This window comes from Oenanthe melanoleuca, chromosome 3, assembly GCF_029582105.1.
Source record: "Oenanthe melanoleuca isolate GR-GAL-2019-014 chromosome 3, OMel1.0, whole genome shotgun sequence".
Classification (NCBI taxonomy): domain Eukaryota; kingdom Metazoa; phylum Chordata; class Aves; order Passeriformes; family Muscicapidae; genus Oenanthe; species Oenanthe melanoleuca.
In genome coordinates, this window is record NC_079336.1 from 74776516 (window position 1) to 74790903 (window position 14388).

Below are 14388 nucleotides of genomic sequence, written 5' to 3' on the forward strand. Positions count from 1 at the left end.
CTTCCCTTCCCTTCCCTTCCCTTCCCTTCCCTTCCCTTCCCTTCCCTTCCCTTCCCTTCCCTTTCTTCCCGATGCTGTGGCTAATCCCTTTTATAATAAGAAGACAAACGCCGGCTCTGGTTGTCGTCTGTGCTTTGAACAATCAGAAAGTGGGATCTCATTTTTCCTGTGTTCAATGACTTTCAGAAAAGCTCCCAGATAACTCCACTTAAGCTTAGCATGTAAATCCATCCCTTTGCTCCCTACTGAAGACCAATATTTATTCTGAGAGGACACTTTTTTTCCTGACATTCTGAGGAAACAGGCTTAAATGTGGCATTCATGCTACATATATTTAATTCTATTTCATACATAGATCTTATTAAGTGCCATGGATATAAATATAAATATGTTATAAACTGGAAAATATACAGGTCCAGAAATAGCATTAGAGATGTGGTTCGATTTATAAAAGGAACCTTCTTTTTCATATATATTATTAAATTATTAAATTATTTCCTATTAAAGGAAATCACTGAGAGGTCCATCTCAAAATATTTTTAACAAGTAAAACAAAATTTGGGTTTTTTGGAGTGAACAAGATCAGAAGTTCTACTTTGCCATATCCAAGGATCACTCAAATTTGCATGTATATCAAATATGATTTGGGTTCAGGTTCTCTGTTTTACAACAATTATCAGTTTCCTTGCAGCAGCAAGAAAAAGTCACCTATAATTGCGCATAACCTATTTTAAAATAAAAATTGTCTTGATAGTACAAAATGCCCCTACAGACACTTGTATGGTCAGATTTTCCCTTTTAAAAGGTGAGCAGTCAGGACATCTGTTAAGAGCACCTCGTTTTCTTAGCTGTTATGTGGAAGACTTTTGCAATAGGCTTCTTTCAGTTTCTAATGTCTCCTTACTCAATTACAGCCAGCCTGTCAGAGTTCAAGGAGCTTTTGGATGATACTTTTAGTCATAGGAGGTGGGAGTTGGACCTGTTTGTCCTTATGAATCCCTTCCACTTTGAGACATTCCATGATTCTATTATTATATTTAATTGCACTGCTCTGAGTGTGCTGTTCCGTGTTGTTGTTGGGATGTCTTGGATGCTTCTAGAAGCTGCCCTCCAGAGGATGCAGGGCAGATTTACTATTGGACAGATTTCAAATAATGAAATAATAGAATTATGGAGCCATTTAAGCTGGAAAAGACACTTCAGATCAAGTCTAACCATTAACCATTAACACTACTTAGTCCACTACTAAACCATGTCCCCATGTGATACAACTACACTTTTTTGAATGCTTCCTGGACAGCCTGTTACAATGCCTGGCCACTCTTTCAGTGAGAAAATTCTTCCTTTAGCCAGTCTAAACCTCCTCTGGTGTTTGAGGCCATTTCTTCTCATCCTGGCACTTGTTACCCAGGAGAAGAGGCAGATCCCCACCCGGCTACACATCCTCCTTTCGGGCAGTTGTAGAGAGCAACAAGGTCACCCTTGAACCTCCTCTTATCCAGGCTAAACACCCCCAGCTCCCTCAGGCATTGGGCTTGCTCCAGCACCTCAGTGTCCTTCTTGTAGTGAGGGGCCCAGAGCTGGACACAGCACTCAAGGTAGGTCCTCACCAGTGCTGAGTATGGGGGGACAATCCCTGCCCCAGTCCTGCTAGCCACACTATTGCTGACACAGCCCAGGATGACATTGGCCTTCTTGTCCCCTCTGGGCACACACTGGATCATGTTTAGCCACTGTCAACCAGCTACCCCAGGTCCTTATCCCCCAGGCATCTTTCCAACCACTCTTGCCCAAGCATATAATGCTGCAAGGAGTTGTTGGGACCCAAGTGCAGAACCCAGCCCTTGGCCTGTTGAACTGCATACCACTGCATACCACTGGCCTTGGCCCACTGATCCAGCCTGTCCAGATCCCTCTCTGGAGTATAGACTCCTTTCTTTGTTTGTTTCCTTGGTTTTATTTAACTACATATAAGGATGGTAACAAAGAACGCCGTGTCAAGGAATTGCTTGCCCTTAAGGCAAACCTTTCTCTTGCCTCATTGCAATTCTTATTTATTGAAATAGGATTTTAAGCTGTTTAGTACTTGTGTCCTAACAAGACCAACAGCATACACTGCTAGAAAAAACTTGGTGATTTGGGGCACAAAAGTAGTAAACACTTGATAAACACAAGTAGTCCTCAGGGCACTGTAAAGGAGGAGACAAAAGAGAAAGAGATGAAATATCACACTGGATCAGCTTTGAGGAGGAAACTTGGGATAATGATAGTTAATGAAAGAATGTTATGCAATAAGATGAGTCACAAATGCACATTTTATTAGTGTGCTGAAAAGGAGCAGTGACAAATGAGGCTGCATGACAGCTGTTGACTAGTTCTGTCTCTCCTTGTTTCATGCACTGGACCCTGTGCTATGCATGTGCTGTATAATTTTCTAAGTATAAGTGAAATACATGTAGGTTGATGTGAAGAGAAGACAATTTTGTGACACTGCTGGTACCTAGGAAAGATGAAATATTGTTCACTCTTTGGAAATATTTTCTGTATTTTCTCATTGTCTGCTTCTGACTGTGATCTCTGAATATAAGCAGTTAAGTGATTTGACTTCTCTGCTTTCAATAGACTATCTATAAAGACATTCATTATTATTCATTATCTAAACATAATTTTGATAATACAAGAAAACTTGCTTTAATTATTTCCATGTCTATGGATTTTCTGACTAGCTGAGATCCAGATGGAATTTCACATCAGAGACCCCAGAGACAAAGGATAGATGTTCTGCCCCTGCCTTTGTAAAATAAAAGTGAGTAGGTTTTTAAGAGCTGCTCTTCCGGATGCTCTGTCATACATGAGGAGTGAAGGATCAAGAAATCCACCTGGTCCAAACACTCTGGATTTTTCTTAGCGTTTGCTCAAACATCAAGATTTCGGTCTCCTCCTTTCAGCCTCGTTCCGTTCAGACTATAGAGCAACCCTCTGTCCCCTGCCTGAGCTGTGCCAGAGGAGGGCACTCTCGCACTGCTTTTGCCAGGTCAGACCTTGTCCGCAGTTCCAGTTCAGGGCTTTTTCCTGGGGGTAAAAAAAATCCCAGTGCTTGAAACCAGCTGAGTAATGCTGTTTTGGCCAGACACTGCTGTAGATTTCTCAGCAATTTCTCCATTTTGTCATTCTGTACACTTCAGAAATTAAGGCCCATACCACATGTAAATATGTGAGCGATCCTAAAGTGTTCTGTTTGGTCTGTTGAAGTTTAGGGTGCCTTATAGCTCTCTGCACATAGCCACCCTTCTGTGTATTTTAACTGTTGGCAAAGGCTCACTTCATTCCCACCACCAGTGGGATTTTGCTTTCCCTCTGGCTTACTGTATGGGTAGAAAGGGAAAAGGGAAAGGAAGCATCTCAACAGACTGTAATAAGCTGTACTGCATAAAAAATTCCTTTTTGGATCATCACAAATACAACTTGTCTGCCGTTAGGAAAGGCTTCTGTTTAATTTTAATTTTAGACATTCAAGAATCATGCATTATGTGAATTTACCAAAACATATTGTAATAATTACATTGTGAAAAGAAAATCAGAACCTTGTTAAGGTGTTAAGAGTCTTCTGATTTCTTTGGAAAGTTTGAAGCCAACTGCCACAATGAGGCAAGTAGGCAGACTGCTTTGGAGTTTTATTCCTAATGTCTCAGAGTCATATCAGATTAGATTAATTGTTATAAGATAAATCATCCAATTTGAAATGGCTTTTGCATTTGCATTTAGGGTTGTTAGAGCTTGTCTTTGGGCTTGCCTCACTGTATCTAGTTGTTTGAGTCAGTGCTACTCAAATTAGTGAGGCCTGGCTTCTTGGAACAGTATGACTGTTTGGTTTAGTCTAGGTATCAAAGTCCCACAATAAACATCTCATTCATGAATTAAAGTTACCATCTTTTAATGAAACCATTAAAGAATGAATGAATGAAATGCATTGTAGATTCACTCATTTCTACTGGTAGCAGGAATATTTACTAACTGGACCATTAATTCTGGATAGAAAAACAAGTTTTTCATAGCTGTATCATAAAATTTCAAATACTTATGAACGGGAACTTGCTTTACATCAAGAAACTGTTCTCTATTTTTCTGGAAGAACATTGCACAATTTACTCCATAAGCAAACAAGATGTTAAGTAATTGTACAAAGTGGAAACTTGCAGAGAAAGTACCCTGAGATAATACGGAGACAGTTTTTGACAAGCACTACAACACTTTGCTGCTTACTCCTATTTTACACCATAATAGACTATATTGTGCTGAGAATGTGAATGTTTTAATAACCTCTGAAGTTTGTATGCTACAACTTACTTAGAAAAGCAATTTCTTATGCATTTGCACTGAAGTCGTGATGTGTTCTGCATCCTAAATGCCATGAAGAATCAGTGCTCTGCGAGAGACTCCTGGATTCTTTGTATCATGGTGGACGCGAGGAACAAGACTCAGACGCTCTGTAAATGCTAAAAGCTACAGTTGCAGTTTATTATAAGGGAGTCTGCTAGGAGCTGCCCGGCACAGCCACGTGCAGATTAAAGAGATAAAAAGGGGGAGAGAAAGAGAGAAGAAGGAGGGTATAGAGAGAGAGTAAAGAAGGTAAAGAGGGGAAGAGAAGAGGAGGAGAAAAGACAGAAGAGAGGAAGAAGAGGAGAGGAGTAATGGGTTAAAAGGATATTGGGGTAAAGGGAGAGGGAAAGGAGAGGAGGAGTGGGAGAAGAAGAGCAAGGAGTAAAGATAGGAAGAGAAAGAGAGAAGAGGAGAGGAGAGGAGAGAAGAGAGAGGAGGAGAAAAAGAGAGAAGAGAAGAGGAGAGAGTGACTTCCCGTTTGTAACACAATAAATCCACTTCCATCATGAATATTCTAATTCCTAAGAACCAATCTAATACAAAATACTAATTCTATAGCATTTACATATAACCTATAGGAAATCTTACATTAGCATAGCATGTGACATTCTAAACTCTAAGATCTAATCTTTGGGTGCGGGTCAGTCTTTTGTGTCTTTTGGCCTTGCCCTCTGGCCAAAAGCATTGTTTAATTAAGAGTGGATTGGCTTCAGTGAGCCATCCTATTGTGTTTATGGTAATTCAGTAACTAGGGCTTTCCTGTTCTACCTTCCCCAACAATTCCCAGAATCTGAGCATTCATATTTGCAAGATTCCTCAGTTTCATCTTCTCCAACAGTGCTCCTTTCAAGTTGATAATGGTCAAGCTGATCAGACAGACTGACCTCAGAACTGGCCAATCTGCATGAACTGCCATTCAGATTGCAAAGGTGACACAGTTCCCCTCTCTGACCCACTGCTGGCTTTCTGTGAGGTCATTCACTGGATACCAAGGTTGAAAAGTCTGAGTGTTTGCAAAGGCCATACAATCCAGTAACTGAAATGGATATGGCAATTCAAATGTCTGCCTTTGATGACTTGGAAAAAAATTGCTTCTCCTGGATTTGTTCCACAGGCAGATCCCATTTGATCTTCTATGAGTTATTTTCTGAGGGCTGAGGGGTAGTTCATATTGATTACATGATAGAGTACCTGATCAGTGGGCTGTGTTTATCTTTTTTATGCAAACAAAACTTGCCATATAATTGATGACATCAAAATATAGATGGTTGTACTATGTGAGACAGTAAACATGTATTTCTGTCTAGCAGTCTGTTGTGACCAAGGCATTAAAAACAGTTCAGCTAACAATGTGATCTATTATTTTTTTTCCCCATCCCATTCATGGTTGAAGATATCAGAAATATGAGAAGGCTATGCTTACTATACATGAACCATTTGACAGCTACTGAGGATGCCATAGCCTACATTGTGAGATAAATCCCTGATGAGCTAAGTGACCTTGAAAAAATCCCACTAGGCAACTGCTGTATCTCTAGAGATGCTGTGGAATTTCTAGGTGAAAATAATAATAGTAAGTTTACAACTGGAATATGTGTGCTTTGAAAAATCAATACATTATTTTGTAACAGAAGGAAAAAAGCATAAAATTTTATTGTTCTAAGTCTTTTGTTTTTTTAACCAATTTGTTATGTTAACAGATGGCTTAAATGACAGAATGGAGGATACACTTACACAAATTCTGATGATACAGAGTTTCAAAGGCTCACAAGCCCTGAATACAAAACCACAAATCGAATTGGATGTTCTTAAGAAGTGATTCAGAAAACAACAGGAGGGAATTCAATACAGACAGATGTAAAGAGCTGTAGCTGGGAATGAGTCATCATTTTCATTAATATAAATGGAAGTTTACCTGTGTAACAGATAAAAATTGAGACTCTTCTGTGAAAGACTGGGAAAACTATGGTATTACAGAAAAAATGTGCTGTTGAGTCCTGGAAAACAAGTCTGTGTTCAGCCTCAGTAGGATTATTAAGACAGGTACAGAGAAGTCAAGAGAGAGTACCAAGAACAGCTAGAGGTTAATAAAATGTGATTTATGAGAAATAGTTTAGTTTTGTTTTGCTTGAGAGAGAAGTGTGAAAAAGAGCTTTCCTAGTGGACATACAATTTGTCATATTTGAAAAATGCTTCTGTCTATAACCACATATTGACTCAGCAGCTTGAGGATTACCTTGTTGGCAAGTGAGACTGGAGTGAGAATAGTATCATATCCTCTTTTGGAAGAGGTCAAAAGAAATTAAGGGAGAGCTGACCTTACATTACCCTCAGATTCATCAACCTGTAATGACCCTCTGTCTTTAAACTATGTCAAAGAGTGCTCACTTCATCTGTGTGTTCTTTATGAGCTCATTTTTATTAGCTCTGACATTAACTGTCTAGATTGGAAAAAGCTCTTAAGAAAAAGGTAACAAAATCTGCAACCTGGTGTATAATAAGTAGTGTTTTACCAGTGGATTTTTTCCATTGGGATAGTATAGCTGTCTGACCTAGCAAAAGGAAACTTTTCCTACCAGCAGGACAATTCTAGTATAGTTACATCTCTATAATTCACTACTTGAAAATACATTGCCAAGACAGAATATGCCAATTAAAACTTAGACCTCTAAAATATCAATGGAGTGATTGGAACATATTAGTTCTACAAGACAGGGCATGAGTAGATGTAAACAAGAGCTATTCTGTGGTTATTTGCCACAAATGAATTCTTACTCTACAGCAAAACAGCAGGCAGCTTATTCCAAGTGACTTTACCTCTTTAATACACCATCACTTTGGCTTGCAAAAAGAAGTCACCGTTTACTGCTTTCTTTCACAGTAAGCCATCTCATATTTAACATGTGGAAAGATATTGTAATAAAGTTGCAGATGTGCTCTCAACTTCATATTGTATGTTTAATTTACAGGAAGACTTAAACCTATTTAGGTCCTGGTGTAGACAAGAATGTAGACAAATCTCCAGGTCCCCAGAGATCACAAACGTCCCAGGAGAGCACCATGCACACAAGGCAGCTCCAAATACAGAGGAAGAAAACAGACAAGACACTTGGCCACCTTTGTAAAAGTGGTGGCCAACCAAAGACAGCACTCTTTGCTTCCAGTCTGCCAGTGGAATGGAGGGCCAGGAACACCTGTTAGAGCTGCAGTTTCACTTCTCTAGGCACTGTTAAACCATGGGTGCTTGTACATCATGAACCCATTAACTCTCTGTTATCTCCTTATATGCAGTTGTGCTTGTGGGTTCTGTGTTGTGCTGGGCAGTGCTTCAGAGCTGTTTCATTCAGCTACTTTTGCCCTGCCAATGAAAAGAAATAGAGCCATTTTCCTGTAGTTCAGTTCATTCAGAGGCATTATTCCAATTCAGCAAAGAGCTGAAAATGAGTGTGAAGAGTGAAAACGTGTAAGTTATCTGTACTGACAAAATCTGAAGTAGTCTAATTTTTTTCCCCAAGCAGAAAAATCCTATATCAGATATATTAACCCAAAACTGAATAAAGCTGAATAAAATTAAAAACTTGATTTAAAATTGCTAGGGTGCATCTGTGAAAAAAAACATGTGGATTTTTGTAGTAAATACTTATTTTTAATTTTGACATAGAACAGATCTCAACATAATGTAGTAAAGAGGATATTCTCATCAAAATTTAAGAATTCCAATCTTTTCAGTTTCTTAGTTGCTTAGCAGAGCAACTTTGAGTTCAAAGCTCTCTTTCAGATTGGTCAAAATATGAAGATTATCCAATCTCTTGGTAACCCCTTCATCTCTCTTCTCACAGCTGAATTTGGTTTCTTTCCCTCCTACTTCCACAGAAGACTGTACTTCTCACCAAAGACTGTAGTTAATGTTGTTTACAGCAGAAACAATGAAAAGTTAGAAAGACTATTTTTATTATGTGTATTCTTTTTTCACTCTATCACTGCCACCTGATCTGCAGACTGAGGCAAATCCCTTGTGCTCCATAGCTTTATTCTGTAAGAAAATACAAGTAGAAAAGTATGCTCTATTTTCTGGTGGATATTGTGTTGCCGCATACTGAGTGTTTTTATCTTGAGATGTATAAATCCACTCTGAGAGTTAAGACAAATGATACAAAGCCAAAAAGCTCTATTAGGCCTCATAATTAATGTACAAGGATGTGGACAGATATTTGAAACAATCAAATGAAAGGATTTCATCTTCCAGTTAAAGGCAGTTGTGAAAATTCATGTCTAGAAGGCTGTTGACAGAATAGTGTTAATGGCTGTTGGTGAACCAGAAAAAGAAAGCGTGTGCAATCCAGGCAGGGAGCCTTGTAGAAGCAAAATCCTAGACAGATGGCAAAAATTCAGTCCTGGAGCTTGAAGGAAGATGGAAGATTTTTTTGTTTGTTTGTTTGGTGTTTTTGTTTGTTTGTTTGTTTGTTTGTTGGGTTTTTTTTGAGACCCTAGGGAAAAACTTAAGGAGCAAATCGGGAGCTCTGACATGATGCTGAGAAATTAGAATGAATAAGAAGTATTTACTCTTTGCTCCAGGAGCCTCTGCAGTTTTGTTGCTAGTTGGCATTTCAGACCTAATAGAATTAAGCTGGAAATGTGAGCTATAGAGCAGTCAAATTTTGGTGAGGCTGAGAAGGTAAGTAAGAGCCAGATGAGGGCTCATGTCTCCTGCTATGCCAAATGTGAAAGGACTGTGTCAGCCCTGAGGCAATCTACTTCCTAGAGCTAAAAATGAGTATGTAAAGCTTTTTGGTAGAGAAAAGGAAAGAAGAGAACTGAAAAAAAACATGCCCATGAGGTTGCAAAAATGAGCAAACAATGCTGTTCAGATAGCTGGGGACAAATCTATACAATTTTTATTTGACAGCGTTATCAAATAGACCTGCTGGCTTTACTGGTTTTTAGCCTCTTGTGTCATATTGTCCCAATCTGAAGACCTTCTGTGTTCTATGGAAAAACTGACAAAACCACACATGACTTAATGATTGTAATTAAAGGACTATTCTCTTTTTCCTAACGTTGTGTTGTCTTTTATCCCAGAGTGTCATTTTTCCAGAGGGAGCACATTGCAATGACATTCTTTGGCTCTCCCTTTGCGCTGATGCATGTAAATACCTCAATGCATAGCAGTACAATATCAGGCACTGGAAATGTGGAATATTATGCTGTATAGAGAACTGGAGTATGTTCCATGTCTTGTAAGTTTAGAAACAAGTGCCATTAACTCTAGGCCTTGGAGGAATCCTTTACTTACAGTAAGTAGTGGGAAGGTCTTTCTTATGAGTGTTGAGACGGGGGGCAAAAGCAAGAAGCTGAAGAACAATGTTTTAAACACTTTCAAAAATTGCTAAGTGAGCATTTGGAAGACAGTTCTAAAGAGTAGTCAGTCGTAGCCTGTGGATAGTCTCAATCCTATCAGAAGAAAGGCATAATAAGAGCAGATTTCAGTTTTTCTATGGTGGAATCAGTGAATAAGCTTACATTATATAAAGTAGCACATTTCAGTACTTCTCTAAAGTATTTTGAAGACAAAAATTAGCTATTGATTCCCTCTCCTCCATCCTATAAAGCAAAGGAACTGGAGACATACTGATTTTCTCAGTTGCTTTCCCCCGTTTTCTTCCACAGTATCTTGGAACCACATTCTTTTCTATTTTGTATATGCCTGTAGTGAGCACTGTACTGCTGCCTGCAAACACAAACAGTTCTAGGCTTGTTTTTACAGTCTATCCCCTTCCTTCCTAAAGATCTGATGATTAACAAGCTGAGTATAACATATTCACAACTTAAGGATAAAAAAGATGCTGATGAGATACAAGAATGTTACAACACAGACATATAGAAAGCAGGAAACTGCTCCCTACAGAAGAACATTGTTTGTTGCTACAATGCAGTGTGGTGTGGTACAATACATTATGCTTTCAATGATTTATGAACGATCATTTAACCTGCCTTCTCAGCCCTCTGGACCTGAATTAGCCTCTTGATAGCTCTGATTAACTTGGCCCCCTTCAATCATATAATGCTGGTTTTGCTTGTAGATAAGCAGCTTTTGGTTAGTTGTATTTGGACTGTTTCCCACAAGTGGTATAAATGTGTCCTTAATGCTTCTTACAAGTTTGTTAATAAGATTAGAAGGATGACTGTAATATTTGTTGATTACTATCCAGTATACTGCTAATCCATTAGTGGTGAGGAAAGGGAAGTGCACAGCATGGATTTGAACATAAACCTCAAACAGTAGCACTTGTTAACTTTCAGCAGCTTATGTATTTTATTGTGCTCATTGCTAATTAAAATTCTTACACGGAAAGCTTGCTTCACCCTAGGCTTGACCTGCCTCATATGACGCACTGAGGTGGCAGGTTCCTTGAATTAGGGTAGTTTGGGCATGTGACAAATATTCTCTGATCACCTTCCTTGTTGTGAGGCTCTAATAACCAGCTAGCACGCAAGAAGTGTATTAGCGTCCTCACTGTGTTAGGTCTCCTGTGTGAAAACATATTGGGATTCAGCAGGAGGGAAATAAAGTTGGGACTATTTCTAACCATCACATCTGGCATTTAAATGGATTCCTCTGCACTTTTCCTTTTTTTCTTTAACTTTATTCCTTTCTCCTCCTTCTTTTTTTTCCTGTGAAGCTTCCCTGACATCCTTCTTTTTAAAACAAAGAGATTTTAAACAAAATGTATTTAACTGTATTTAATGGGAATATTGGAATGGTCAGATTACTTTTGTGGGAGCTGCAACAGCTCAAATTCTTTCAAGACTGGAACTTCAAAAACCAGCTTGAGATCTGGATGAACTAGTATCACCTGCCACAATGCAAAAACATAACAGTAATTGATTTGTTAGCATTAAAACTCAAATTTTTTCTTTACATTATAAGAATATAATTGGAAAAACAGCAAAGTGTTGCTCTTCTTCAAGCCTATGAATATCCCAGTATCCAAACAGAAATTTCAATGATCTGGAAACACACACAGAAATTAGCTACTCCTGTCCTTCAAGACACACAGAGGTCTCAGAAGCTTTACTCACCATCTCTTAGGTTCTCTACTCAAAATGACCCCAGACCACTTACAACTGATGGTTTGAAGGTAGCAATGTGGAGCACACCTGGATCCCTGCAGCCAGTAGCAATAGTGCCTTACTGGGAAATTCTAAAAGCTTGTGCACTGAAGGTAAGAGGGTATGTCAGCTCACAAATAATCCTAAAAAAGGCCTCAACAGCCCCTACTCTGAACTATATATTAGAAGACAAGAGTGAGATTGTGTGCCTGGTAGAAGTAAACCTTTTCTAGTACGACATGAAAAGAAGCAAGAGTGGTTAGGAGATTTCTTCCTCAGGCTGTAGGACAAAACCAGTATTTCATGGAAGCCACAGCCTGGAAGACAAGTGAGTATACCAATATTCCTCAGTAGTCAGGGTGGCAATAACCAATCCATGAGTATGTATCTGCCCCAAACCTGAGGCAGATTGTCAGCAGTAGGAATCACGTGGGCCAGCACTCATGGCCAGTTACACACAGTTCTGCTCTGCTGATGTCAGTGGGAGTTTCTCTGGGATCTTCAGTGGAGCCTGGGCTTTGCTGTTCCTTTTCCTCCCCTGACTCTCAAACATGCACAACCTCATCTTTTGCAGTGCACTAATGCTCATCTGTGCCTGGCACAGAACCACCCTTGCTTAAACTGTTATACTCTTTCTGCTAACCACAAGAACATAAAAAAAACCTCTATGAATCTTCATCAAAGATTCAATAAAAAATTCAGAGTGAAGGGAATTGAATTACTGAGCATCTGATCTACATAATGTGAAAAATAAATGATTATTGCTAGATTAGAAATCAGCAATCACTCCTCACTATTAGCTTAATTTCAAGCAGGAAACTTCTTATTTATGTCAAGTTGATGCAAGAGCAATTTTTTTTTCATTAAACCTTGCACTAAATTTCCATTTTTGTCTCATTTGACTCCTGAAAAAATAAAAAAAGGAAAAAAAGAAAAAAACAATAAAATTCCAATCTACTCTTTGGACATGGAGAAAACCAAATTTTTTCTTTAAAATATGAAGTGGTCTTCACACACTGTAGAAGCAGATTTGCTAAAATAAAAATGGAAGGATAAATTGAATGTAAACCATCCTATCTTCTGCCTTAAAGACAACGCAGAATATTTCCTCTATAGACTTGATTGGCAGAAGTATTGTGGCAGATGAAAGCAGCTAATCCTTTGAACTGTGCTTGAACCAACAGAATTTTATTTAACAAGGGCTATAAGAAAACACTACTTGTATGATTAGCTTTGTATATTTCTGTTTTATTTTAGTTTTGGAGATTCAATATAATATACATAACAAAAACGGGTCATGAATCATGGTTTTTTCAATTAACAGCATACACTGGAACTTTTTATATGAGCTAGTTTAGATAATGATCAGATCCAGTGCCCCAAATAAATTATGAGTCAGTCCATTATATTTATTGGCAACCACTGGGTGTCACTGTGTCTCTACAAATACAGCTAAAACAGGCTTGATACTATATTAAGAAAATAAATCAGTTGCATATAATGCCTACCATTATTGTGACTTTTTATGGAACTGCCAGGTTGCTTGTTCTCCTGTGTATATGAAACTCTTAACCCCAGAGTAATGAATAGGTAATGATAAGAAAACTAGCAGGCAACTAGGAGATTACCATAGGAAAAAGATAATCTCTCTGCTCTTTTTACAATCTGCAACTGTAATTGCTGGCATCAGCATGGGCAGAGTTCATTTTATAATTCTTTCTCTGCAATGCAGTGGCTACAGAAAACCTACCATACATTTTGCCCAAGCTCTGCAGCTATTGTGTTATTAAAACCTCATACCTTACTGCATTTAGAAGCTGTTCTCCTTTAAAAGATTCATAGTGGCTATAAATATTAACCTCAGCATGGAATTCATCCTGTAAACAACTTGTTCTCCAGGAGGAAGTTCTTTCTTTAGCAAATATTTTTTTAAAAAGATTGATTATGGCACACAACAATTCAAAACTCTGGTTTTCCAACTCCTTGTTTCACCAACAGCTTTCAGTCTGACAGAGAAAGCAAAGCCCAGGATGACTTCCAGGCTTTGGACAGACCACTGTACACATTGCTCATCCTGAATGCTTCTCCAGCTATTTAAGTATCACAAGACAGTGTCATTGTCAGTGAAGGTTACCATGTGCTGCTTGCAGGGACAGCAAAGAGAACCTCACCAGCAGCAGCATCCCAGCCTGGAGCTGAGCTCCTGCCAGCAAGGCCTGGTGGGTCATTGCAGGACTGACAGTGACAACAGCAGAGGCAGAAAGTGGTGCTGCTGTCAAAGGAAGCAACCTGGGTCCAACTCATCAGGATGCTTTAAAGCCCTCACTTTCAAGTCTGAGCATATAACTGGCCTCTCAGAGTCTTTTTAATAAGATTCTGCCACTAGTAATTGTCATGACTGGCACATATGCAAAGCTCAGAAGAAATACATGGTGATACTCTCTTGGCATCTCTGGACTTAGCATCAGCATAAGTAGACTGGGAGATAACTGCATCTAAAATCCAATATTTTTTTGGTCTTGCTGCTATGATTATCACAGAGCAAGGACAAAAAATGCTGCTGAAGTGCTTTTTTTTTCTTTAGAGTCAAATTCATGTGATATATATTTAGCTATCTGAAGTATTCATGTGATATATATTTAGCTATCTGCAGTATTCATGCAAGAGACAGGCAGCTGTAGGTATCAATGACACTATTCTGATTGATCAATACATCAAGTGGGGCAGAAAGGTCAATATCCTGATGAAAATAGGAGAGAGAAGTACTGACTTAGTGTGAGTCATGCATGTTTTATCTTCTCCATTCTGAATATGCATTAGAAACATTCCCTGGTGAAGAGCTGAAGCAGCTATGAAGTTAGCTCTTCCTCTGTGAGTCTGCTGATGCTTAAGCAGTGG

The 14388-nt window shown here is 38.8% G+C and overlaps 1 long non-coding RNA gene across 1 annotated transcript; it reads left to right on the plus strand.

The window, feature by feature from the left end:
* Positions 1-76: 76 nt before the first annotated feature.
* Positions 77-8852, plus strand: LOC130250633 (uncharacterized). The gene is made up of 3 exons (XR_008840011.1): positions 77-221; positions 2727-2806; positions 7350-8852. It is a non-coding gene; the product is annotated as an uncharacterized LOC130250633 (long non-coding RNA).
* Positions 8853-14388: the final 5536 nt, after the last annotated feature.